This window comes from Rhinopithecus roxellana, chromosome 3 (genome assembly GCF_007565055.1).
Source record: "Rhinopithecus roxellana isolate Shanxi Qingling chromosome 3, ASM756505v1, whole genome shotgun sequence".
NCBI lineage: Eukaryota > Metazoa > Chordata > Mammalia > Primates > Cercopithecidae > Rhinopithecus > Rhinopithecus roxellana.
In genome coordinates, this window is record NC_044551.1 from 109972466 (window position 1) to 109995773 (window position 23308).

At 37.1% G+C, this 23308-nt stretch overlaps 1 protein-coding gene across 3 annotated transcripts in view; it reads right to left on the minus strand.

Annotated features, from left to right (window-relative positions):
- The window catches only part of COMMD10 (COMM domain containing 10), a 242615-nt gene that overhangs the window by 128268 nt on the left and 91039 nt on the right, over positions 1–23308 (minus strand). The gene's annotated exons all lie outside the window — the stretch shown is intronic.

Here is a 23308-nt window from a genome sequence, read left to right on the forward strand (position 1 = left end):
CTCTGGTAGAATTCGGCTATGAAGCTGTCTGGCCTGGGCTTTTTTTGGTTGGTAGGTCATTAATTGCTGACTCAATTTCAGAACTTGCTATTGGTCTATTCAGAGATTCAACTTCTTCCTGGTTTAGTCTTGGGAGGTGTATGCATCCAGGAATGTATCCATTTCTTCTAGATTTTCTACTTCATTTGTGTAGAGGTGTTTATAGTATTCCCTGATGGTAGTTGTATTTCTGTGAGATCAGTGGTGATATACCCTTTACCATTTTTTATTGTATCTATTTAATTCTTCTCTCTTTTCTTCTTTATTAGTGTGGCTAGAAGTCTATCTATTTTGTTAATCTTTTCAGAAAAACAGCTCCTGGATTCATTGATTTTTTTGAATGAATTTATTTTTTGAATTAGTTTTTCATGTCTCTGTCTCCTTCAGTTCTGCTCTGATCTTAGTTATTTCTTGTCTTCTGCTAGCTTTTGAATTTGTTTGCTCCTGCTTCTCTTAATTGTGATGGTCTTTTAATTGTGATGGTCGGGTGTCAATTTTAGATCTTTCCTGCTTTCTCCTGTGGGCAGTTAGTGCTATAAATTTCCTTCTAAACACTGCTTTAGCTGTGTCCCAGAGATTCTGGTAGGTTGTGTCTTTGTTCTCATTGGTTTCAAATAACTTTTTATTTCCACCTTAATTTCATTATTTACCCAGTAGCCATTCAGCAGCAGGTTGTTCAGTTTTCATATAGTTGTGTGGTTTTGAGTGAGTTTTTAAATCCTGAGTTCTAATTTGATTGCACTACGGTCTGAGAGTCTGTTTCTTATGATTTCCATTCTTTCGCATTTGCTGAGGAATATTTTACTTCCGAATATGTGGTCAATTTCAGAATAAGTGTGGGATGTGGTGCTGAGAATAATATATATTCTGTTGACTGGAGTGGAGAGTTCTGCAGATGTCTATTAGGTCTGCTTGGTCCAGCACTGAGTTCAAGTCCTGAATATCCATATTAATTTTCTGTCTCATTGATCTAGTATCGAAAGTGTGGTGTTAAAGTCTCCCACTATTATTGTGCGGGAGTCTAAGTCTCTTCATAGGTCTCTAAGAACTTGCTTTATGAATCTGGGTGCTGCTGTATTGGGTGCACATATATTTAGGAAAGTTAGCTCTTCTTGTGTTGCATTGATCCCTTTTCATTATGTAATGCCCTTTGTCTTTTTTTATCTTTTGCTTTAAAGTCTGTTTTATCAGACACTAGGACTGCCACCCCTGCTTTTTTTTTTCTTTCCATTTTGTTGGTAAATATTCCTCCATCCCTTTATTTGAGCCTATGTGTGGCTTTGCACGTGAGATGGGTCTCCTGAATACAGCACACCAATGGGTCTTGACTCTATCCAACTTGCCAATGTGTGTCTTTTAATTGGGGCATTTAGCCCATTTACATTTAAGGTTAATATTGTTACATGTGAATTTTATCCTGCTATTATGATGGTAGCTGGTTATTTTGCCTGTTAGTTGATGCAGTTTCTTCATAGTGTCAACGGTCTTTACAATTTTGTATGTTTTTGCAGTGGCTGGTACCAGTTTTTCCTTTCCATATTTAGTGCTTCCTTCAGGAGCTCTTGTAAGGCAGCCCTGGTGGTGACAAAATCCCTTAGCATCTGGTTGTCTATAAAGGATTTTATTTCTCTTTCGCTTATGGAGCTTAGTTTGGTTCGATATGAAATTCTGGGTTGAAAATTCTTTTAAGAGTGTTGAATCTTGGTCCTCACTCTCTTCTGGCTTGTAGGGGTTCTTCTGAGACATGCGCTGTTAGTGTGATGGGCTTCCTTGACCTGTCTCTCTGGCTGCCCTTAACATTTTTTCTTTCATGTCCACCTTGGTGAATCTGATGATTATGTGTCTTGGGGTTGCTCTTCACGAGCAGTATCTTTGTGGTGGTGTCTGTATTTCCTGAATTTGAATGTTGTCCTGTCTTGCTAGGTTGGGGAAGTTCTCCTGGATAACATCCTGAGGAGTGTTTTCCAACTTGGTTCCATTCTCCCCGTCACTTTCAGGTACACCAATCAAACATAGGTTTGGTCTTTTTGCATAGCCCCATATTTCTTGGAGTTTTTGTTCATTCCTTTTCATCCTTTTTTCTCTATTCTTGTCTTCACGCTTTATTTCATTAAGTTGATATTCAATCTGATATCCTTACTTCCACTTGATTGATTCAGCTATTGATACTTGTGTATGCTTCACGAAGTTCTGGTGCTGTGTTTTTCAGTTCCATCAAGTCATTTATGTTCTTCTCTAAACTGGTTATTCTAGTTAGCAATTCCTGTAACCTTTTTTCAAGGTTCTTAGCTTCCTTGCATTGGGTTAAAACATGCTCCTTTAGCTCCGAGAAGTTTGTTATAATCCATTTCTTCTGAAACCTACTTCTGTCAATTCACCAAACTCACCCTCCATCCAGTTTTGTTTCCTTGCTGGTGAGGAATTGTGATCCTTTGGAAGAGAAGGCGCATTCTGGTTTGGGGAATTTTCAGTCTTTCTGCATTGGTCTTTCCTCATCTTCATGGATTTATCTACCTTTGGTCTTTGATGTTGGTGACCTTTGGATGGGGTTTTTGTGTGGATGTCCTTTTTGTTGATGTTGATTCTATTCCTTTCTGTTTGTTAGTTTTCCTTCTAATAGTCAGGCCCCTCTGCTGCAAGTCTGCTGGAGTTTGGTGGAGGTCCACTCCAGACTCTGTTTGCCTGGGTATCACCAGAGAAGGCTGTAGAACAGCAAAGATTGCTGCCTGTTCCTTCCTCTGGAAGCTCTATCTCAGAGCAGCACCCGCCAGATGTCAGCTGGATCTCTCCTGTCTGAGGTGCCTGTCAATCCCTGCTGGGAGGTATCTCCCCATCAGGAGGCACGGGGGCCAGTGACCCACTTGAAGAGGAAGTCTGTCCCTTAACAGAGCTCGAGTGCTAGAACCACAGCATGTCAATTTATTAGATGGTGCAATTTATTTCAATGCATTAGATGGTGCAAATAAAAACTTGCCAGAACTTCCCCTAGAGTGCTTGTCTATGGAGAATTCCAATTATCCTGGAAAAAAATGGTTATGTTTGGCTACTTAGAGTCTTATACTTGTAATTAGAAGATCTGGATTCAAGTCCTTAAGCTCTGCAAATAATAGAAAAAGGAACATCGTACATTTTTATAAAAAATAATCTTTGCATCTTATAATTCAAAATATATATTCCCTTAAACAATTATGACCAATAACAACTTTAAGGAACAACTATTATCATCACCATTTTGCAGACAAATGGACTCAAGTCCATGTGCCAAGGAATAAAACTATAGAATTATTTAAATGTGCTAACTTATTCAGCCATACAATGTCTAGGTATGCCACAAGCGATGCAGGATAGTTCAGGATGACACTCTTAGTGAGTTTGCCACCATAGTTGACCCACCTCAATTCATGTCACCAAATATGATTAGACTAAAAAAGGGTAAGATGAACCACCTCTCAGGGGCAGATACAGGGTAATCAAGTATTATTAACTGAATTCTTGTATACTCCAAAATTCATTTTATAGCCCTAAACACCAGTGTGGTTGCATTTGGAGACGGGGCCTCTAAGGAAGTATTTAAGGTTAAATAAGGTCACAAGGGTACAGCACTGATCTGTTAGAATGAGTGCCTTTATAAGAAGAGACACCATCTCTCTGAAGACTACATTAGAAAATAAGAAGATAAAAGAAAAAGAAACTTAAGTAAATAAGAGACACCTGAGAGCTCACTCTCTATCAACTCCGCGCACGCGTGCGTGCACACACACACACCCCTAGGAAAGATTATGTGAGGACAAGGCAGGCAGGCATCAACAAGCTGGAAAGACAGCCCTCACCAGAAACCAAATTTCCCAAGACCTTGATTTTCAACTTTCTTCCAGAACTGTGAGAAATAAATGCCTGTTTTTCAAACTACCCACCCTGTGATATTTTGGCAGCCCTAGCCAACTAATACACCAAGTACATAAGAAGCATGTGAGTGGTTATCAATTTGTAATAAGAAATGACGATTACCAAAAACACTCCTTACATACAATTACCAAAAATATGCATTATCAGAGCTGTGTTTCAAGCAAAGCATGAAAGACAGGAGAACTTGATTAAGAGGATATTTAAAATAGCCTGAGGTATGCTTTTCACCATAGGCACTCCCTCATCAATGGAACCAGATAATTCAGACTTTTCTCATTTCAATTCCTTTTCATTGTTCATTGCCAACTCTCATCTTAGTCTCAGGGGTTCTCTTCAGTCCTCAACAGCATAAGGACATGTCAGAAACTTGAGAGGGATACACACTTTCTTTAAATATGTTTAAAAAATTAGAAAAGCTGTAAGCGATAGACTGAGATCAATACTGACTTTATCACTGACTTTTCATGTCTTGGCCATGATTCATTCTGTGTAGATCCAAGTTTTCTTGGGTGCTTTAGTCTCCAAGAACTTCAGACAAATTCCAGGGCTCAGGCTATACCTCCTCTTCATCCTCCTTTGCCAAGGGCACATTACAGCTTATTAAGTGAAAGTACGTAAAATATTGTCTTTGGGCTGTACAACACAACCCACCTAAGAACATTATAAATTTTCTCCCAAAATTTTGCAACTAACTCTTAATTAGTGGTGAAACCCAGATCCACACTCTTTTTACTATTTCAGACATTATTATGAGTAAATACATGAAGTAACCCAGAATTTCCTTGAAATAAAGATATATGTGGTCATTTGTAAACCACAAGTTAGCTTTTATAATTAGTGTTTTAAAAGCTAACTGAAAATAGACAGTTACTAAAATAGACAGTTACTATTTTTGCTTAACATTTTTATTTCATTAGCATTAATGGCATGAACATTTGACAACACAGGCATGCTCACTGAGACACTTTTCTAAACCAATGAAAAATTAATCATAGAATTATCTAAACCTTTGTGTGAACAACTGTCAATTACCCCCACTTATTTGGAGGTAGGGGAAAAATTAACCAGAAATATAAAACAGAAATTAATCCAGAGTGGTTTTTTATTTTTATTTTTATTTTTTTTTGAGACCAAGTCTCACTGTGTTGGCCAGGCTAGAATGCAGTGAATGGCCTAATCTCGGCACACTGAAACCTCTGCCTCCTGGGTTCAAGCAGTTCTCCTGCCTCAGCCTCCTGGGTAGCTGGGATTACAGGCATGTGCCACCATACCCAGAAAAAAAATACAATTTTTTTTTTGTATTTTTAGTAGAGGCGGGGTTTTACCATGTTTGCAGGGCTGGTCTCAAACTCCTGACGTCAGGTGATCTGCCCTTCTTAGCCTCCCAAAGTGCTGGGATTATAGACGTGAGCCACCAGGCCTGGCCTCAGAGTGTTATATTGACTAAGGAAAATAGTTACACAAAGTATTTCCATCACCCCTTTGTATATAAACCTGTAACTTCTAATGGGAAAGGATAGAAACTATGTTTATTTACTTATATACAAGACAACACCAAAAACATACATAAATTTCACACAAATGGAAACTGGGTGGGTTTTCGTTTGAACATCATTTAATTTAAAAAATTAAAAGAGACGTATAATTTCATCTTTTCTCAAAAGCACAGAAAGCATTCTAAACAAAAAATGGTTTAAGAAGACATTATAACTTAGTGCTTTATATTATAATAATAAAATAATAATCTCTACTAATTCAAGAATGCCATACCATAAAATTAATCCTATATACTACAAACTATTCACAAAATCATCAAGAGAGTTTCCTTGTGTTGATTTTTTGGTTTATCTTTTTCTTTTTTTTTTTTTGGAGACAGAGTGTTGCTATTGTTGCCCAGGCTAGAGTGCAGTGGCACGATCTTGGCTCACTGCAAGGTCCACCTCCCGGGTGCAAGTGATTCCCTGCCTCACCCTCCCAAGTAGCTGGGATTACAAGCATCCGCCACCATGCCTGGCTCATTTTTTTTTTTTTTTTTAACTAGAGGTGGGGTTTCACCATGTTGGCCAGGCTAGTCTCCAACTCCTGACCTCAGGTGATCCGCCTGCCTCGGCCTCCCAAAGTGCTGGGATTACAGGAGTGAGCTACCGTGCCTGGCCCTGGTTTATCTTTTTTTAAATTATAAGACATTTTTAAGAAGCAAAGGCCAATTTTTTTTAATTACAAAGATGCTTTTAAAAATCTAAGATCTAGCTAGTACAGAAATATGTTTTACCTTTCGATATTAAAAGTTACTTGTATATATCTAATGCTGAATTATCTAAAAATTCCTCACTCCAGTAAAATAATTATTTATTCCTTTAGCTTAGTCTTTAAGTCGAGACTCTTCTTATCTGAACCTCTAAAGAAGTGGTAAAGAAGCCCCACAGGTGGCACAGAGGTTTCTAGAAACTGACAGAGAAGTGTAAGCAGGACAAATTCTTAACAATGCCTGGCTCCTTCACTCTCATTCACCCAACAAGAGTTGCTCCATTTTTGTCAGATACATATTAAGACTCTGAATATCTGATACATTTTTTGAAAAGGTGTTGTATCTAAAATAGTTCCAAAACTACTACTCTGAAGTAGACGCTGTAAGGTGTTCTGTGCGATAACCAAACACTGACGGAGACATTTACCACTACGTCTCTAAAACACTTCCATTTCTCAACTGAATCTCACAAAATTGACCAAACAGTATACAAACCGTCCCTTTGGATAGCAAAGTACACACTTTCGTTGCTAATTACAGTGTTATCTACAATTTAATGTTTTCAACCAAATTAGTTCTAAATTGGCAAGTTCAATTATAAAGAATGATAAAGAAAATCTATATATGTACATATATAGATATATCACTTATCTGTATGTGCTATTATGTAGTAGCAGTCTTATTAAACAGTCACTACCATGCCCATCTAAAATACCTGAGTGGGTGACTATTATGCAACTTCTGTATAACCGGAAACAAAATACTCACTCACAAAGCTATCTATAAATTATTGCACTCATCTGTTTATAGCAAAAAAGGTTTCATAAATTTCAATAGGTCAATGAAACTACTTAAGGTGTATGCTTATAATTTTTGTATTTTCTTGTACTTTAGAATGAGGTCAACATATATTACAATCAGTCAAAAAGTGGCGAAAATAACCAAATTTAAATGGGGATGAAAATTGGACCATCATTAACATGAGGGAGAAAAACTTCTGATTTCTCATTTTAAAAAAGACCATGCTGTAACTAGCAGCATATTTTCAAAAGACGATTTAAAAGCCCACAGAACACAGGTGTGCACTGCAGGGGTCCACTTGTACATGAAGTTTTTTTTTCCATAAAAGTTATATGAAGTGCACCTGCCTCCCGTGCCTCCCCTTCCACCTTCTCCATCTCTTCTGCCTCTGCCACCCCTGAGATGGCAAGACCAACCCTTTCTCTTCCTCCTACTATTCAACATGAAGATGATGAAGATGAAGACCTTTATGAAGATCTGCTTTCACTTTCACTTTATGAAGAAATAATATATTTTCTCTTCCTTATGATTTTCTTAATAACATTTTCCTTTCTCTAACTTACTTTATTGCTAAAATACAGTACATAATACATATAATATATAAAATATATGTTGACTGTTATTGGTAAGGCTTCTGGTCAACAGTAGGCAACTAGTAATGAAGGTCTTGGGGAGTCAAAAGTCACATGCTGATTTTTCACTGCACAGGGGCTAGTGCCCCTAGCCCCGGCATTGTTCAAGGGTCAACTGTACTTGTAACTTCCCCTGAGATTCTATTCCCAACCACTTATAAGAAAAGGGAAGAAATACATTTATTCAGCTTCTATTGTATATCTGGCACTACACCATTATATATACATTATCTTCGTTAATTCTCACAACCACCCTAGGAGATAAATATTCACATCCCAATTTTAAAGATGACAAAGATAAGAACATAGCAGAGAAAGAATTTAAACCAGGTATGCTGAATCCAAAGCCCGTGATCTTTCTACGTAATCAGTAGTTTCTAGACATTTAGATTTCACAGACCAGTACAATACACAGATACACATGTACATACACACTGACCAAAAACAAACCAACCAACTGGCAGACTTCATGGGACCATCAATATTTTATTTCCCAAGAAATGAGATATTTTTTCAAAGCCCTACTATTTACCATCAGTATTATTTTAAAAACTGATATTAACATGAACAAAAAACACCTGAAATTGAGAAACAAGCCTCCTGGGGAAAAAAAGCCTTATACCAATATTTTCAACACAGAATAGCACAGGTTCACCAAATGGCAAATGACAACAATTGTACTGAATCACACTGCTTCCCATAAGAGAGGTAGAACACAGAACGTGAAACATTCTCCTACATCCTCTTCCTACTTTCGTTACAAAGGTGATGAGAATGCATGTTGTCTTAACTAAAGCCATGGGATTTCTTAAATTTTTATATGCCAAGGTTCTGATGACCAAGAAAACTATAGAGGCTTACAAAATAATGAAGTTTCTGGTATCAGCAGATTGTTCATTTTCAATACAGGTATTACTTTGTACTTGCACAGACAGCAGTTCTTCCTTAGGCTTTTTCTTCAAATAATATCTGTAGATGTGATGCAATCAAAACAGCTGTTAAAGAGTATAAATCTATTACCTTGTACCTAAGAGACTCATCCATCTTCAGTTGCATTCCTGTCTTTCTAGCTTTATCTATCACATTTAATTAAAAAGAGCATCTTGTCTTCCTCATGTTTTAATACAGCATCTGATATTAGGATGCTAAGTTACTATGAGAAGGTCAAAATACAATGGATTCAGCTCACTGCCGAATGCAGGAACAAATTCATTAACAAATGAACTTGAGCTAAATTTTCAGAGTAAATTTATATTTTTTAAAAATTCATAGTTTGTCCTCAAAACAGTAACCTGCAGCAAAAGTCGTAACAATTCTGCAGCACGTATATCCAAATACTCATTACAGTCTCTCCCATATCTATTTCTAGTCTCATTTACTTGTTAGGCAGAAAATAAGTTCAAGGGTATAGTAAAGGAGGCAAATGGGCAGAAAACAAGCTCTTGTTTGCTATCTCACTGCACTTGAAACGGACCTCTATAATTCACTACCATTTATAAGCGTCTAGCATATCAACATCACATTAGTACTTTACTGCCTCCAATTCCTGGTCCATAACTATTCCATCCTGAAAAGTCATAATACAGTGTTATTGGAACAATCTATTCATATTGTAAATGACATGTTTTCTAACTATTTTTTAAGCCACTAGGGAGGTGAATTAAACCTTTTTCCAGGCAATACATTTCAGTTTCAATCTTAATACATTTAGTCATTGTGTATACTCTTCCTTTTACCCAGACCACGCATTCCTTCTTTCACTTACTGTTTAAGGCCTAATTCAAATGCGTTTTCCTCTGTGGAGTCTTCTCTATGGATCTAGACAATATCAACCCCATGCATCTTGCACTCAGCCTGTACTTGGAATAAACCTCCATAGTTCATTATCATGTATAAGCATCCAGTGTTTGGGGCACCACTTTAGGTGCTTGACACATTTCCCAATTAACTGCACTGCATAAAGCCTTTTTCTCTCACATCACTGAGTTTGTCCAGAGCAGGAACCTTAATATCCTTTTCATCTCCTCAGCACCTACCTCAGAACTTGGATAAAGAGTGACAGGAGGGACACTGCAATTATTTGCAATGTATGCTCAGGGAAGGCCTCTCTGATGATACTCGAGTAGAGACCTAACAGAAGGGAAACAGCAATCCATGTGGATATCCAGGGAAGAAGCACTCTAGAGGAGAAAATGAAAAGTGCAAAGGCCATGAGGCAAGAGCATTTTGGAGTGTCAGGAAACACAAGGCAACTTATATGGTCATAACAGAGTGGAGGGGCTGGGGGAACAAGGTAAGAGGTGAAATCAAATAGGTAGCATGAGTTTAGATCATGTAGGTTCTTACAGGCCTTTGGGTTTTACTCCGAGTTATAAGGAAAGCCTGTAAAATACACAGAGCAAAGAAATTATCTGAATTATATTTTCAAAGTATGACTACTATGAGAGCAACACACTATAGAAGACAAAGGTAGAAGCAGAGAGACTAGAGGCACAGATGAGAGACTCATGTGAAACATAAATGATTAGCCACAGGAGAAATAAAATTTCCTGGACTTCATTAATGAACATGGTGACCTAGACCCTCTAGTCCCTATGACAAGACTGCGAAAGATGTTAGCACCTGTTACTTGTCAAGTACAACAAAACTGTCAATAAATTAGCTTGATCTCAGAAAAACAAAAACAAAAACAACTGTTTGCAAGGCAAATGACACTTCATTTACAAAGGACTTTACATAATGTACATTAATTCTTAAAGCTTTAGATATGGATCCTCAAATCCATCAGATTAATAAAAGTCAAAACTACAAAGACAGGAACGAATTAGTCTTTCAGTAACAGGAGATTTTCAGACTAAGGATTAAGTAAAACTACTTAAGAAAATATAATTTTAAACGAAAATTTTAAAACTTTTGCTGTTTTAAAACTTTTGCTGTCCAGGCATGGTGTCCCATTCCTACAATCCCAGCACTCTGAGAGGCTTAGGCCAGAGGATTGCTTGAGCCCAGGAGATCAAGGCTCCAGTTAGCTATGATCATGCCATTGCACTTCCGTCTGGAGGAGAAAGAGAACGAGGAAAAGGAAGAAGAAAAGAGAGAGAAAGGAGGGTGAGAGAAGAGGGTGAGAGAGGATGGAGAGAGGGGAAGGGAGGGAGGGAGGGGAAGAGGGAAGGGAAGGAGGGAGGGAAAGGGGGGAGGGATGGAGGGGAAGGGGGTAGGAAGGGAGGGGAAGGGGGAAGGGAGGAAGGCAGGGGAAGGGGGAAGGGAGGGAGGGAAGGGAAGGGGGAAAGGAGGGAGGGGAAGGGAGGGAGGGAAGGGAAGGGGGAAAGGAGGGAGGGGAAGGGAGGGAGGGAAGGGAAGGGGGAAAGGAGGGAGGGGAAGGGGGAAGGGAGGGAGGTGAAGGGGGAAGGGAGGGAGGGAGGGGGAAGGGAGGGAGGGAGGGAAAGGGGGGAGGGAGGGAGGGAAAGGGGGGAGGGAGGGAGGGAAAGGGGGAAGGGAGGGAGGGAGGGGGAAGGGAGGAAGGGAGGGGAAGGGAGGAAGGGAGGGGAAGGGGGAAGGGGAAGGGAGGGAGGAAGGAAGGAATCTGCAGGCAGGCAGGCAGGTGGGCAAGGATCTGCTTGAAAGCCTTGGAGAGTTAACAACAAAGTAATGATTTACAGGCCAGGATCTAGAAGAAATGGCAGCCCAAGAAGGTAACACAGACTTTGGAGGCACACCTCCCCTCCCCTTTCACAAAAGTAGATATTCAAATAGTTGACTAAAAAAAAAAGTAAAGGCAAGCCATCTTAACAATTAAAAAACTATTAGAACAACAATAAAATACCACTAGACACCCACCAAAATAGCTAAAACTAAAAAGACTATTACTAGCAAGATCTGGAAATGATGTAAAACAATCACAACTTGTATTCACTGCTGGTGGGAGTATAAACTGTACAACTACTTTAAAATTAAACACATATATTTTGGTAGATTGCAGAAATGACTCCAAATCTTCACCTCTCACTATAAACATAACCTTTGAAGTATGACTTTGCAGCATGTTCCATCAACAATTAGAATCTACTTCCCTATTCCTTAAATCTGGCTTATTCTTTCAAATTCCTTTGGCCAACAGAATATGATGAAAATAACAGTGTGCCTGTTCTGTACTAGATCTCAAAAGGCCCATCCTATGTCCTTTGTGCTCTCTCTGAACGAAGTGAACAGCCCAGGGTAACCTGCTAAATGATAACAGACATAAAGTCCAGTCATCCCACTGATTAAAATCATCCCAAACTAGACTCGGCAAATTGCTAAAACATGAGCAAGTCAGCCTTCGATCAGCCAAGCCCAGCCAGCCAACTACCTTGCCCACCTACAGACTTGTAAACAATAATAAATGGTTATTGTTTTAAACCATTAAATTTTGAAATGGTATGTTATTAGCAATAGCTAACTGATGTTACCAAAGGTAAGGTCCTGCCATAATTTTAAAAAAATAAAATACGTAGTATTGGCTTTGGAATTAAACAGTGGCCTTCGGCTTGAAAAACAGTGAGCAATCTATTCAGAAAAATTAGAAATTCATTAAAAAATTGTTATCAGAGGCTAAAAAAATAGGAACTTGTGATATGTAGTAACAAAAAAATGGCAAAATTGTGTTCCCTATAAAACTCAGAGGATGAAATATTTACTTAATAAACATTTGGATTTGCCTGAGATCTCTAGGCAGAATATTGAAAATAAACTGATTGTTCCTAACTGTATACCATAAGGCAATATGGCAACAAGGAAACGAGCTAAACAGAAAACTCATCAGTTACAAGGAGAATTTAGAAAAAATAAAGGGGGGCAAGGACTGTGCAGGGTTGCAAAACACAACTGCTTCTCATCTCCAGTGTATAAGCTGGCAAAACAGTCTCCAAATACAATATAGTCTGGGACAGTAGATCAAAGCAGAAGAGTAACTGTAAAACCCTTTGTTAATGTCTCTAAAAGAATTATAAAGAACTTATTCCAACTTGAGGGGGTTATGGAATTAGATTAAAGAAGGCCTACAAAAAATCTTAAGAGTTGTATTGGCCAAAGTGATACCACTTAGACTAAAAGAGATGGAAAGTATTCGAAATTCAAAAGGCCTCCAGGCCCCCAACTTCCTATAGATGTGAAGTAGGATGAAAATGTTGCTTAAAGGGCATATTTTCCAGCTCAAATAACGGTGGTGTAAGAAGCTGGGCATTTTAATTCTCCAGCCCTAATCTGGAAAGACATCTTCAAGGAAATGAAGATACCAATGAATGAAACTGCACTGGAATAGATGCTTTTAGATTTGCTATCATATTTAATTTCCAGAACAACCTGGTGAGGTAGCTACTGTCCCAATTTTCAGATCAGAATTTGAGCCTCAATCAGGTAAGTAATCTGCTTGACAACCTCCAGCAACTTCCGAAGCGTCAGACAGTGTGATAACCAAGTTTGTGCTGTTTTTACTACATACCAGTGCCACCACTGGTCCTTCACCTTATTCTCTATTATTTGTCAAAAACATAATACGGAGTTATTTTGGAATTGGATAATAGGACAGCTTAACCCTTTATTTCGTACATAAATGCAGGAAGGTCAGGGAGGTGTTGGTCTTGGGGGCACACAACTATTTAGTAACAAAATATAAGCACTCTCTACATTATTATTAACATGAAGAAAAAAGAAACCAAAAATAGTAATCCTCAGCTAGACCTTTTTAAATATAATAAACTTATACTTCTCAAAAATTGTAGGACCTCAATTTAAGATAATTGACTTCTATAATTTCTTCTTATACTAAAAAATGTGATATATTAAATTTAATGGTTTTAAATGAAGAAAAATTAATGGATAATTAATGCTACTAATATAAAGGTAAACCCCTATTGTCTAAAGCAGTGTAAGTAAAGCCTACAAGAGTAGAAACTGTGAGAGGCAGTCATACTTGAATCTAAATCTAATTAAAATAATTTGGCTGAAAGCAAAAGAATCACAATCAATGTATGTGGAGGGGAAAAAACAATCATGTCAGAATTCTTCAAATTAGGCGCTCATTAAAACAATATAGTCACATTCCTCCCTTTGTCAATTTAAAAATTAGCACCTATCATCTATACTATCCTCTTTTTCTCACCAGAATACACAGGATGTCTATTTATCTACAAAGTTTTTACAAACATATATCTAACAAATATAGAACATATATTTAAGAACCTTTTATCTCTCCTAACAGGCTCTGATGCTATAAATCAGTAGAAAATGGAAATAGGAGGCTTTCTTAATGAAAATAGTAGTGCTTTTAAATTCAAAGAAATGAGAGTGACTCTGAAGATCCTGATGGCATATGTAAGTAAAACGTAAAGACGACGCACAAACAACCCAAGTCACCCGTGAATAGAAACTTCCTAGTTATGTGAATTTAACTACGATTCACGTGTATTAATTCAATTATAAACTCTGCAACCAGAAACAGTATAACTAAATAATCCAGACAATTAAGTCCACACTTCCCCTGAAAAAGTGTAAGCTCTGGAGTGAGTGTAAGATGGAAAAGATGAATCTGCTGTTTACTCAGTCAATGCATGCCAAGGTCTTGTGCGTTTCCAGGATCTCATGTGTGCTAAAGATGACACCAATGTTAAAAGATACATACATGTATTCTGAGTGCTTAACTGAAGAAATAGCAACAGTTCCAACAAAACTGCTAAAGAAAAATAACATAGCTGCCACAGACTTATTTAGAAATGTTATACTGGGATTCAATGTGGTACCTTCCCAAGGCACTCCTTCTCCCTCTGAAGAACAGCCTTGTCTCTGAGATTATCACCTTTTGCACTAAAGTGAGACCCTAAATTCCATCCCTCCCTAAAATGAGATCCCACCGTATATTTAAAAAAAAGGGGGGGCTATCACTCATTTTAAAATTATGTGCAAAAAGAAAAAGAAAAGTAAGTTCTGTGGTCAAGGCTGGCAGAGATGAGGATTAAGGAAAACTATGTGTGACGAATAAAGGTGGCCTTTATATATGGCTTTGGGCCAACTTGCCACATAAATCCCTTAATGTATAAGTGTTACCTAAACTATCTGAAAGAATTTGTATATCAGAGCTCCAAAGATTACCTGAAACTACTAGTAAACCAAACTTCTCCAAAAGGAGTATTGAAAATGAAAAGCACCCAGGTGAACAGCACTCTCAGAAAACAGGTCATGCTTGCCCTCTGTCAACTAACACAACTGATTGGTGGCCACATACTGCATTGCTCAGGAAATGTTTACACTTTTATGAAAGTCGCTGCTATTAACTTTTGAGATCACTAACAATAAACTACCCAGTATAAATTTCAAGTTATAAATCCAATATGAATAGTTATATAGATCTAATCAGCAATTAAACAATGGGAGAGAGAACTAGGTTAAAAATAAAAGTAAAAAAATAAAATTTCTTCTTCTTTCCATTTCTAAGTGAAATTATGCTTCCCAAACCTAACTCACATTCTGGCACTGACAGAAAATGATAATGTTTACACTCGACAAAGCAGTTAAGTAACAACGCAGCTCACGCAGCTCGAGGCTGGGTGGCTGGGAACTCAGGTCCCCTCAGACACTGCCTGGCTGCCCCAAGGGCATATGAAGTCAATCAGTATCTCAGCTGACCTCCTGCCTACTTGTATTGCAGTTGAGTAGCTAAGCTCTAAAAAAATCCAGTATGGATTCTATTTTATGCCCCCAAATTCTCTGATTCTCTAGTACTATAAGTGCTCCATCACCCAGAAAGCCCCAACAACAACAACAAAAAACAGGAACAATTCTCAACCCAACCCTTTATCAAGGTCATTCTCTCACTCTTCACATTTGGCAAATGGAAATAAATCATCTACCCTGAGGAGGGTTTCATGGGTATCAAAACAAAATGTTTAAGAGCAAGATAAAGATTATGAGAATAGGGTTTATTAGAGAAGCCATGGACCACACTTAAACAGGTGGCAAAGCAATCACTATGGAAGCAAAGTGGCTACTTTATTAAGCTGCAAATTATTTTCACCCCTCTGGGCCAATAAAAGAAGTAACTCACTGCTTATTAATTGCAAAGGACCAATGAGAAAAAAAACATAAAAGCCCACAGAACAATACCTGGCACATATTAATTGGTCAATAAATGCTTATCTATGATCATTATTGTTTTTGAATATGGTGGTATCAGGTATAGTGACTACTGTGTGCTCTGCAGCTATCAAGACTCTCGGCTTTGATCAGCCCAACCCACCCAGGCTGACTAGAATTCAAGGCAGCAGGCCCTTATCCACAGAAGAAACAATAACGTAGCTCAGCCACTTGCAAATTTTACATAATATTATGAAGAAACCAGACATCCCTCAGCCTCCAAAGGGGAGCTCTGACCCACACTCACCTCTTGACAGAAAATGTCCTCATGAGAAATGCTTATACTTTTTCAGGAATTACTATTAATTAGATTCCATTTTAACTTGTATTTTTAAACTTATCTTGTATCTTAACCTATATAAGATCTGTCAGTCTCCAAAGATTATCGCTTTTAGGAAACATACAGCCAAAATATATAGAATTAGGTAGCACTATTTTATTCATAAAGGTCATTCATGTGTACTGTTGAAAAGATGCACAAATATGCTATTATGTGGTAGCCTCTGTCTTACTATTAAACAGTCACTACCATGTCAATCTAAAATACCTGAGTGGTTAGCTATTATGCAACTTCTGTATAGCTGGAAACAAAATACCCACTCACGAAGCTATCTACAAATTATTGTACTCATCTGTTTATAGCAAAAAATTTCACAAATTAGAATAGGTCAATGAAACTACTTAAGGTGTATGCTTATAATTTTCATATTTTCTTGTACTTTAGAATCAAATGAGGTCAACACATAATTACAATCAGTAAAAAGGTGGCAAAAATAACCAAATTAAAATGGGGATGAAAACTGGACCATCATTAACATGATGGAGAAAAACTTCTGGTTTCTCATTTTTAAAAAAGACCATGCTGTAACTAGCAGCATATTTTTAAAAGATTATTTATTCTCTTAATCTAAAATTGAAAATTAAGTAATACCATTCACTTCCTCTTTTAGCAAAAAATAATGATTATTTTATGCCTGTCTCAATGCAGTGTTTTGAGGCTATGTGTAGACTTCTGAGTCCTACAGCTGAAAGCTACTAAGTAAATACAAAGTATTAAAATTGAGAATGATGACATAGAAGCCAAATTTTTGGTCTACATTTACAGCTGGCACATTGCCATACTATCCCTGTGGATTTCTTCTTTCACAGCTCATACTCTCTGAAAGGTCACTGTGAGAAAAAATCCCACAGGGAGGGAGTTCAAGCAGCCTACAATAGAACATTAGTAATTAAGGAAGTGGTATTCTTCCTCTATATTCATTTAACAATCATTTCTACTAAAGAGAAAAGGAACAGTGATTTGTTAAAAATGATGGCTACAGACAACTCAGTCTCAATTCTAATAGCCAGGTTAAAAAGCAGATTACTGTACTACTGCACAGGTTTTGTTTTTGTTTTTGTTTTTCAAAGAGCAAATTCTTGTACAACCCTCCAAGCCAGTATTCAGCTATTCTTCAAGATCATATATTCATCATAAAAATTATTTTCCAGAGCAACTCATGTTCCTGATAATAAACTATAGCACTGCAAATTCAAATTCAACTAACATTAACTTGAGTCACATCTCACTTAGGATGTGAGAGCCATAATGGGCATTTCACAAACATTATTTCATTTAACTCTATCAACCCTACAAGGCAAGTATTACCAACACATTTTCAAACTGGGGTATTTACCACAGAAAATTTCCCACAGTCTAAAAATTTAAATTCAGCTTTCTCACTTCAAGTCCAATGTTCTCTCCGTTATATCAGATTAAGTGCTCATCTAGCTGTGCCAATAATCAACTTACACATCATTTAACCTCACTGGGACTGAATTTTCTCATCAGTAAACTTAAAGGGTTGATTTATTTCTAAGAGGGATGTGTGTGTGTGCCTTTTTATAAAATTTACCATTTTAATCATTTTAAAGTGTACAATTTAGTAGCTTCCAATACAACAACAATGCTTTCTAATTCCAGAACACTTTTACCACACCAAGAAGAAACTCATACCGATTAAGGTCAACTCTCCATTCTTACCTCCTCCCAGACCCTGCAACTACAAATCTGCTATTTCTATGGATTTGCCTAACTCGGATTTTTCATATAAATGGATTCATACAATAAGTGATCTTTTGTGTCTGGCTTCTGTTACACAGTATAACATTTTCAAGGTTCATCCACATTATAGCACATATCATCAACCCTTTTTACAGCTCAGTAATATTCCATTCTATATATATAACACAGTTTATCATGTACTGATAGACACTTGGGTTTGCTATGATCTGAATGCATTCCTTAAAATTTATACGTTGAAACAAAATCACAAACATAATAGTATTAAAAGGTAGGGCCTTTCAGAGGTGATACAGTTATGAGGGCAAAGCCCTCATGGAAGGGATTAAGGCACTTAAAAAAGCTTGAAGGAAAGGGTGTGCTCACTCCCTCTTGCTCTACTGCTATGTAAAGACACAGCAAGAAGGCCCTCACCAGACACTGGATGCCAGTTCCTACATCTTGAACTTTTCAGCCTCCAGTATTGTAAGAGATAAATTTCTGTTTCTTATAAATTACCTAATCTCAGGTATTTTGTTATAGCAGCACAAATGGACTGAGACAGGGTTATTGCTACCTTTTAGCTATGAATAGTGCTGCTATAGATATCTGTGTACATGTTCATGTTTGAGCCTTTGTTTTTAATTCTTTTGAGTATATACCTAGGAGTGGAATTGCAGGGTCTTAGGGTAATTCTATATTTAAATTTTGGAGGAACCACCAAACGTTTTCCACAGAAGCTGCTGTATTTTATGTTTCCACCAGCAACTATGAGTGTCCCAATTTCTCCACATCCTTTCCAACACTTATTTTCCTTATCAAAAAAAAATATAGCCATTCTAGTGGGTATGAAATGATATATCGTTGTGGTTTTGATTTCCATTGCCATAACGACTAATAATGTTGAGCATCTTTTCATGTTTATTGGCCATTTGCAAATCTTCTTTGGAGAAATATCTATTCAAGTCCTTTGCCCATTTTAAAAATTAGATTGCTGGTCAGGCACAGTGGCTCACACCTCTAATCCTAGCACTTAGAGAGGCCTAGGTGGGAAGATAGCTTGAGCCCAGGAGTTCAAGACCAGCCTGGGCAACGAAGTGAGTTCCTGTCTCTCCCAAAAAAATTTTATTTATTTAGCCAGGCACGGTGACAGGTGCCTGTAGTCCCAGCCACCTGGGAATACTGAAGCAGGAGGGTCACTTGAGTCCAGAAGGCTGAGGCTGAAGTGAGGTATGACCATGCCACTGCACTCCAGACTGGGTGACAGGGCAACCCTATCTGAAAAAAATTAATAAATAAAATAAATAAAATTAGGGTTTCATGTTTTTTTGTTGTTATTGTGTTGTAAGAGTTCTTTATTCATTCTAAATACAAATCCCATAATATAATTTATGTAACTTTAAAATGTTTTCTCCCATTCTCCAGGTTGTCCTTTCAATTTCTTGACAATGTTCTTTGATACACAAAAGTTTTCCATTTTGATGAAGTCCAATTTATCTTTTCTCTTTGGTTGCTCATGCTTTTGGTATCATATTAAGAATCCATTGGCAGAAAAAAAAAAAGAATCCATTGACAAATCCACTTAAGATCCCTTTTGGTTAGAAAATTTCACAAGCCTTTGCTAATTCCATAAATAAAGTTGTACCTGGACAATTCTGGTCATTTTACTGTTGAGAACAACAAAGATGTTATGCTGGGATATTTATGGTACTGCTCTCACCAAGGAAGTAGCAGCACATTAAATATGGGTAAAATTACCCCTTTATAATGGATAGGGTAGAACTTCTTTATGTCTGAAAGAGACTACATATCTACTCTAATATAAAGAAGAAATCAAGAGGGGGAAAGAGAAAGAGAGGAGGAAAGGGAAGGAGCAAAATCTCATGGTTTAAAAACCCCATGAATTAATAAACACACACATCGGTTTAAAAGACATTCTAAACTCTATGTCTAAACATGTTAATCCCTGAAAAAGGAAGTCTCCCAGCAATAAAAATCTGATATTTTAGCAATAACTAGAATTCCAACAGAATTTACATGAACAGAATTTCTAAAATCTTCTTCCATCACTTTAGTCAACACATTAGTATACAGTATTTTAAATATGGCTTTAAAGGCAAATGCACTGCTGAAGGACTATTCGAATAAATAAATCATATTTACCAAAAAAAGAAATAAGAAATGGAACATACAAACAACAGTATCCTATGTAGTCATTTAAAATGATGTTGCTGAGTAGACGCTCATTTACTGACAATAAAATATGTTGTTTACAATATAATGCTTTATGGGGAAAGACAACTAGTTTACAATGGACAGATTTGGAAAGATATATGCCAATTAAATATGTCACTCAAAGTGATTACCTCTAGGTAGGATTGTAGGTGAATTTTATTTTCTTACATTTTCTGATTTTTCCTCAGTGTAAATTACCTGTGTAATTTTTTAAAAGTACAAAAGAATTTTTAAAAAGATAAAATCAAGGTTCTTTAAACATGAAATTTATAAACAACAATTTCTTTCTACACATTCATTTACTATTACATTTCATCTTCACCCAGTATATGTAATTTGTGAAATACATGTTTTAGTTAACCAGCCACAACAATCACAACATATAGTTTCACTGATGTCGTAATAGCGGTTATTGACTATAAGCAAAATTTATATAAATTCCAGATAGTCAACCAATTTTTAAAAGCTTAAAATATGATATTTTAAAAAATACTGTATAATTTGCTATTTCATTGATTATACTTAGGAATCAAACATTTATGAAACAAGCAAGTTAAAAGGGTTTGTAAAAATTAGATATTAATCCTGTCTGTTTCTCCTTTGTGCTGGCAGCAAACGGTAGGATAATTGGTGAGATAAAGGATAATACTGCTTCATCAACCCTATTTCTATCCCTTTGTTCATCGATGGCCCTAGTTATGGTATATTCCCACTGCCTTATGAATATCATTCTCCAGCACATGATAAAGTAATAAAATTGACTGTTCCTTGTGCACTAACCAAACGGCTGTCTTCAGCAGATCCTCAAATATATCATACAGATACAGTCCAAAAACACAGAACTGATGGTGCTAGGCTGATGCTAAATACCCAAAAGAGAAAACGCCCAAACCAGACTCATAATCATTAGGCATCTTGGGATGGCCGCACTTCCAAGTAAGCCCTGTGATATAAGACTTGAGGATCTGATTAAATCCTTAAAGTATTTTGGCTTTTTAAAATATAGACATGGCATTTCTGAAAGATTGCAGCTTTGGATCATAAATATTAAGGACAGCTGAGAAACTTTGAAAAACAAAAATATTTTATATGAAAACCTAATAGAAGAACCTTCACTTTTCCCAATACCATCAAAACAGCCAAAAGTGCCCAATAATTTGTTCTGAGAAATATATAGTTACAATTATTCTTCCTCTTCATATAAGTTTAACTTCCTCTAAATAATTCTCATATAAAGGAAAGAAAAAATCTGAAAAGACTATAATCCGCACAATCCATTAAAGACATATTTAAGTAGTCACATAGTAACTAACATTGTAAACATGCTTAAAATCTTATTTAAACTATGCCAGGAAAAAAGAGTGTTTCTCAACCCCTTTTACTGCCAAAATAATTGGGACTGGATTCAATATCCAATAATGCAAATTACTTATAAGAAAACAATCTAGACATCTTTGTCTTGAAGTAAAATTTACAATAATACCCTCAAAATTATAATACCAGATTCAGAAAAGCAATTCAAAAAATCACCACTGATGTTCAAAAGCTAATATAATTCAAACAACATACAAAATTCTCACATTTTAATTGATTTCTGGATATAGTATCACTGACGTAGTGGGCTCATTATGAAATTAATACTCTACTATTTCCAGCAGATGCTGGGTATATTATCAACCAAGGAAGCAAGAGATCAAGGAGTAGCCACTGGACACACATTGTGAATTCCCAGGATACAGAATAAATCTTCATATAATTAGACCACTTCAGTTTCCAAGCTGATGCAGGGTAAAGGTTCAGAAAAGACTAGCTTTCAAGTTTTACATGTATCCACTTCTCTCTCTTAACAGATAAACTATACACCTGATCAAGCCATAGACATCTCAAGACTCAAATTAAAAGTCACTGAGTGATCCTGGAAAATAATGCATCTACATGAGGCTCCTCTATAAACCTCAAGGGAAGCCATATTACTGCATTTTCATACTGCTATTAAGAACTGCCCAAGAAAGGGTAATTTATAAAGGAAAGAGGTTTAATTGACTCACAGTTCAGCATGGCTGGGGAGGCCTCAAGAAACTTACAATCATAGCAGAAGGCAAAGGGCAAGCAAGACACCTTCTTCTCAAGTTGGCAGGAAGGAGCAGTGCCGAGGCAAGGGGTAAGAGCCCCTTATAAAACTATCACATCTCGCGAGAACTCACTCACTATCAGGAGAACAGCACGGGGGAACCACCCTCATGATTCAATTACCTCCACCTGGTCTCTCCCTTGACACACGGGGATTATGGGGATTGTGAGGATTACAATTCAAGATGAGATCTGGGTGCGGACACAAAGCCTAATCCTATCAGAGACTATGGCTAGGTTCCAGCATATTTCTAGATAGTTTTTCCCTCTCATCACTTACCATCCTATCCCTGAACACACACACACAATACTCACTTACCACCTGGCCCAATTTAGACTCCAGGGCCAGTTACTAAAATTTACTCTTTCGTAGACATAGGCACACCCTTTGTCCTTTCCACCCTTTACTAAGAACACCTGGCAAAGATAAAAGCATGATTAAACCCAATTATCCACCTACTCCACATGTGCACCTGAGCAATTAAAACTAGATGAAGAAAAATACACAACCTGCTAACAGTCCTCATCTCAAATTCATGATCACAAATCACAATTGGGCAATCAGCTCTGTGTAGTAACAGTAAAATACCCTAAAATTACCTACTTTGTTCAATTGTCCAATATCCAAAATAACTATTTCACACTTTGTCCTCTGTTTTCAAACCTACTAGGACCACCCCATTCTCCCAATCTCATGACAGCAGCATTGAGAAAATAGAAGCAATCAGATCATTACAACTTTCTCTTTCCACCATCAAAACCACCTCCCTAACCCATCCTCTTTTCTCTCTATGAAGACAAAAGAAATGTTCCCACTCTGATTGAATCCAACCTTTCCATTTGTGCTCTGAATCTCACATTTCACTTTCTCAAGAAATGTATTAATATATCCTTCTCCATTCTGCATCATTTTCTCCCCCAGGGGATCTGTGGTATCTGCATACAAACCTCCTCTAATATCTCCAGTCACTGAATCCACATTCCCCTACATCAACTGTCCTATTTCCGAAGCAGTTACCTGTATCACTGCTTCCACTCTCACCTCATATTCTTTAGTCAGTTTATCCCAATCAGGTTTCTTTCTCATCCTCTCAATTGTTATTGAAATCA